Raw genomic sequence first — 6,829 nt, 5'->3', positions numbered from 1 at the left:
TTTTGAACAATTGTATTACAAGAAACGTCTGGTGAAAAAAAACATCTGGTAAATACTGCACTTGAAGAATAATAAATATTTGTTTCATGCTTTGATCATGCTAATGTCGGAGAAGAACAATGAGATTTTACAGTTTATAGATTGTCAATTTGTTTTTTTTTCCGGTTTTGTATTCCTATGCAGAATTTTATTATTGCTTGAAAAAGCTAAATTTTATCTTTATATAATGACTTAAGTATTAAGGAATGTAAAATAATACTCAACCATTCAAACTGTTCAAGATTTAAGCTTAAGTAACAAATAATAGTTTTGGTTTCCTCAACTCCCGAATAGAATTTCATCTATGGTTCTATATCAAGATGGCCGCTTAATATTGTGTTTTTAGTAACACATATACAATAAAGAAAAATACAATACATTATTTATTTGATATGAGTAAGTGGGTGAAATAAAGAATTTAATGAATAAAATAATTTAACCAAAACATATGCAGTAAATTATAATGAATTAGTTTTAATATGATAAGTAATAATTTAATGGATCATTTTAAATAGACGCCCAAAAGATAAAATATTTTTACTTATGCTAAATATTTAACATTAATATTATGAATATTAAGAATTCACACTCTTAACTAAAATAAACAAACTTCCTACTGCATATATTTTATTTGATGAACATTAAATTTTATTTCTGTATATATAATACACAAACATTATCATAATAATTAAAGAAAACAAAATATAAAAGGAGATAAAAGTATTAAACAACATAAATGACAAATGACAGATAATAAATAACTAAAAAATATAATATACACAATTAAATAATTATTTATTTTTATATTTGATGAATGTTTAAGTGTTTTGGATAAAACAAATTTCCAAACACTATTACAATACTATACATCTCATATATTTAAATTGTGTACAGTTAATAATTAACACCAGTTTCAATAAGAATTGCTAAAAGGTATAAAAATATAAATATGAGACACAACAACAAACAAAAAAGTGAAATTCATAAATGCAAAAAATCAGTAAAATAACCATTACCAAAATATTTTGTAACTTTATTTTACCAAAAATATAAGTTTTTAACTTTCTATTACCAAAGAAGGAATCAAAACTCTTTATGTGATTTTTGGAAAGAGATTCGCAAGTTGTCTACAAAAAGTTTTAAAAAATATTTAAAGAAACACTATTACCAACAAAAAATATTATATACCAACTTCACCTAATAGAAACACACCGAAAGTAAAAAATTATAGTTTTTTAGACCATACCAAGTCCTTACGTAATTCATTTGGTAACAAACTGAACCATTTTGAATAAACAATTACGCTTATAAATCTTTCAAACTCATGAAGTCACATACTAATGCCCTTTCTTAAAACAAAAGTCGCATACTATCATTCTTTTTCTCTATTATGCCAAAAGTAAAATTGATATTCAAATTTTCATTTTTCTTGTGGGTTACTTAAATTTAAAATATTTAGTTTAAGTGAATATGCAACTACTCAAAACTTAGAGTAACAATGACTATCATGTCATATAAAATTATAACATACGAAAACTTTGTTAAAGTTCTAAATGAAACAATTCATTCTCTAAATGTTGAAACCTTATGTGAATTTTATGATTATACATACAGAATAAATATGAAAACTATACTTCAAATATAAAATAAAATAAAACTATACTTCAAATATATGAAAACTATACTTCAAATATTAAAAAAATATTTGTAGAAAAAATTATAGTATATAATCCGCGCGTAGCGCGGAAAAGACCTCTAGTAAATATAACAAACCAATCACCTCAACTAAAACTCAACGACACATACATCAAATCAGCTAAACAATTACAAACTATACGGCCAACTATTTAACAATTTACAAATTTACTTTCGTAGATGCTTACGAAGAAGACGAAAACGACAACCAAGATCAGTAAAATCACCTAAACAAAAAACAGAGCAAGTTACGAACTCTGATAAATACAACTAATAACGATTTTTGTTTACATGTTACCCATCAAATAAAAGAGAAACAAACACATGCACACCAAGATATACAAGAGACAATCCTGACAGACACAAATGCGGCAACAACATCTCCACCTGTCCACTTTTCTTGTCTTATAAAAATAGCTTACGTGCCAAATGTCAACAGGCTAATGCTATTGACTTCTTATGAGAAATACATAAATTCGTTTAAAACCCATTAAGGCCCAAATACTCAGAATTGTCATTCATTTTATAGTTATTTCTACAAGTCTTCATGTATTTGTTTTAAATGTCCGGTAAAAGAAACAAGTTTAAAAATAAAAAGACATATAAAAAACATAATAAGGATACTAAAAATTATTACTTAATAAACACAACTTACACAACTAAACTAGAGAAAAAAATATCCATAAACAAAAGGTACTTTCAACAACCTTAATATAATTTATGTACTCTCAATAGTACCAAAAACAAATTAAAAAGACAAACAAACAATAAGTCCCAGTGACACAATAACCAACACCACGAACTATATCAATCACATTACTAACACAGTTTAATCCTTCATAAGTGGAGAACAATGCCTACACAGTTCATCATCACAACTGTAATATTGTTAACTGTAATCTTATAACAATAAAAAGCTTGAAAAACAATGATCAACCCAAAACGCAAAATTCACAACTAAAATAACTCTAGCAAATATTGAGATGAAACAACAATTTTGTCCGAAACCCTGCGTATCCTAGTGTTTGAATGGAAAGCAAAAAAAAAAAAAAATGGTTCCTCCGTCTAATGTGGTACGACTGCCTTCATATTCCGATTCAACTCAAAGAACATGATCCACTTGTGTTTCTGACAAAATAATGAGACAGTTCAAACAGTACAAGACGTGGTTTATTTTGTGAAGCAAATTCACGGTCCACTAGTAACAGTAGATACATTATGGTTCTGAGTGGAAAAAGTGGATCAAGCGTTGCGGATCTGGCGGATCAAGCGGAACGAGCGGAACAAGAGTGGTTCAAGCGGATCGAGCGATTCTAGAGTGGATCAAGCGGATCTAGCGGTACAAAACATATGTTTGAATGGTGAATATGGATAAAAACGGTCTAAAGTACTGTACAAATTTAAAATAATTTAGATAAATTTTATATTACTATTTCTATTTTCATAATTAAAAGTATTTACTTTATTAAAAAATAATTTATAAATAAATATAAATATATATTTCTATTCAAAATATAATAGTAAATTAAAAAATTTCAACATTTCAAATAATTATACATTGTAGTAGCTATTAACAAATTTTCAATATGTAATACAATATAAATCAATATATATTTAGTATTATACGTAAAATAATTTTAAATGACAGATTGTTAAAAATAAAATATGATATTAAATTAAAGATACACATTATAAATATGGTGTAAATAGAAAACTAAATAATATTTTAATGAAATAAGATTTACAAGATAAAAACTATAATATTATGTTTACATATGTTACAAAAAGCATTATCATTAAAATATAAAAATAAATAAATAAAAAGTTAAAAACTGTTTTATAAGTAAAAGTGGAAGAAATACTCCTCTTGTCATGTGTTTTATAAACTAAGTGGTTCCTCCACTTTTTTTAACAAAAAGACAAAAAAGATTAGACCACTTGTGGTTCTTCCACTATTCTCAATTCATTTGCAAAATTTTATGAATGGGAAAAATTGATGGATGCTCTACTTTGGTGTAGGAACCATCTTTTGTTCCACTTCCCATTCCATTCCATTCCAATACATATCTTTTGTTCCATTTTCTATATATCTTTTTTATTCATGATATAAAAGAACATTATACAATTAAGTATCGTTTATTATAGTAAAAAGGCTATACTTTAATTCATAATTTTCGATTGATATGTATTTCAGATTTATTTTAAGATTTTTGCATAGACTACCATAGTATTAAAATATGAGAAATTCCCTAGTATAACCCTTCTTAGTTTATTTTCACAAAAATAACCCTCAATAAAGAAAATGACCAAAATAAGTTTTATTAAAATGTAAAAATATATTTTTACCCTAGAGTTAACTAATCTAGACTTAGGATTTAGAGGGGTGAATTTTGGGGAAAGGGAAAGGGTTTAAAATTTTAAAAAATAAAAAATAAATATTAAAAATTTCAAAATAAAAAAGGCTATTTTGATCATTTTTAGGACTATTTTTGTGACAAAAACTTAAAAAGACTATTTGAGAGAATTGCTCTTAAAATATTTTTAATATTCATCATTAATTTTAATATACCTGAACTAAAATACATGTAACCTTTTAAATACATTATGAATATTATATTTAATGAATTCAAAATATTTGAACTTAATTATTAAAATATATAACAACTTAAAATATTTTATAAGCTATAATATGTGTTGTACATTAATTGACAAAAAACTACCTTTCATTATAAAAAAATAGTAATATAAAATTATATATTATTTTAAATTATACACTATTTTGAACCATTTTTTATTCACTTTCACTATTCAAACATATGTTCTAGACCGCTAGATCCGCTTGATCCGCTTTTGTTCCCCTCGATCCGCTAGATCCGCAACGCTCGATCCCCTTTTTCCATTCGGAGCTTAGGCTTCAAATGGGAAAAGTGGATCTAGCGTTGCGGATCTAGCAGATCAAACGGATCGAGTGGAACAAGAGTGGATCAAGCAGATCGAGCGGATCTAGCGGTCTAGAACATATTTTTGAATAGTGAAAGTGAATAATAAATGGTTCAAAATAGTTTATAAATTTAAAATAATATATAATTTTATGTTGAAAGGTGAAAACACATGTTGAATGGTGAAAATGGATATAAAGTGGTTCAAAATACTGTATATATTTAAAATAATTTATATTGCTATTTGATTTATAATTCAAAGTATGTATTTTAAAAATGTTACATAATTTCTATTCAAAATATAATACAAAATTATTTTAAACACACACACATATATCCCACATATATATATATACACACACATTGAGCTGTAAAATGAAATTTATATCTAATTTTTGATGACTTAAAAATAATTATGTTTTTGATAAAGTAGTATAATAATTTAAGCTTTAATATTAACTATCACATTAATTTTAAAATATTAGAAAATATTTGAATAGCGAATGTGAATAAAAAATGGTTGAAAGTATTATAATTTTTATAGAAACAATATATAAAATTTTTTATTAGATGACAAAACAGGTTTTATATTACTATTTATTTCATAACCAAATATCTGACTAATTTAAATTATACAGATTAATATTTCGTAATTTTCAAAAACTTATTAATGAATTCAAAATATATATTTAAATGATTGAATGAATGAAATGTAGCATTCTATAAACAAAGTTAGTTATAAATATATATAAATTGTTTGAATTATACAAAAAGGAATCAATATATATATATTTAAAATATTCAGAATCTATTAGTAATACATTATTTTATGAATACCTTATTTTGTTAGTACGGGTAATAATAGTGGACTGCTCGATACACTTCAAAAATGATGAAGTTCTACTGTTATAGCCGGTTTGTCATATTTGTACATAGATTTGGACTGCTAGTGGATCAAATTTTCTTTATTATTATTTTGAAACAGAAACGCACGCGAGTGGTTAACATTTTGCTTGAATGGATAATTTAGAAGTGGATGCTCCATCTGGTGCGAGACCCGTCTTATTCCCACCTCCCATTCTCACACTAAGGTTCCAAATGGAGAAAGCAGATCGAGCGTTGTGGATCTAGCGGATCAAGCGGATCGAGCGGAACAAGAGTGGATCAAGCGGATCGAGCGGTACAAGTGTGGATCTAGCGGTTCAAAACATATGTTTGAATGGTGAAAGTGGATAAAAGGTGGTTTAAAATAATGTACTAATTTAAATTAATCCATATAAAAATTTGTAATACTATTTATTTTCATAATTAGAAAAAGTGATTTTAAAAATATTTATGAATGAAAAAATAAAATTTTATTCAATTATAATCAAAAATTATTTTAAACATATATTATTATTTGAGTTTTAAAATAATTACATTTTGATATAAGCGGTGTAAAAGCAATTTCGAATTATTTCTCAAAGAATTAAATTGTTATTTTCTTTTATAACTAAGTTTAGTTATTTCTAAAATATTTATTTATGAATTCATTTACAATTATAAGCAAATAAATCAAATAGATTGTCATAACTAATTCAAATTATCTATTTTAAAAAAGAGATTTTATATTGATTTTTAAATTTACCAATTAGCTTTTTTTCACAAGTATTAAATTGAATTGAAATCTAAAAATAATTATAATATATATCAGTTAAAGATGAACTCGGTAAATAATAAAAGTTAAAAAAAAAATTAAAAACTGTTAATTTTAAAAATAATAAAAAATAAAAGTAAAACATGGACTGCCCATTACACTCCATTTGTTGAGCATTATTACTGTTGAAGGCAGATCAATGTATTTGCTCAAAAGTTTAGACCGCTTGTGGATCAAAACTACTTAAGAGTGAATGCTACATATTTGTTAGTTTTTTGTTGAATGGCAATGTTGAGGTGGAGGCTCCACTTAAGTAGAGGAACCACCATTTGATTCCGCTCTACATTCACACTCTAACAGTTCGAATGGGAGATGGAACAAAAGTGGTTCCTACACTATTGTGAAGCATCCACCTAATATTTGCCATTCAAGAAAAATAATAACAAAGTGTATGTCCCACTTTTAAAAAAATCTGATCCACAAGTGGTTCATTTTGTAAAGAAAACCTAAGAACCACTAG

The sequence above is a fragment of the Brassica napus genome, chromosome A6 (genome assembly GCF_020379485.1).
Source record: "Brassica napus cultivar Da-Ae chromosome A6, Da-Ae, whole genome shotgun sequence".
In the NCBI taxonomy this organism is placed as follows: Eukaryota; Viridiplantae; Streptophyta; class Magnoliopsida; order Brassicales; family Brassicaceae; genus Brassica; species Brassica napus.
This window is presented reverse-complemented; position numbering follows the sequence as displayed.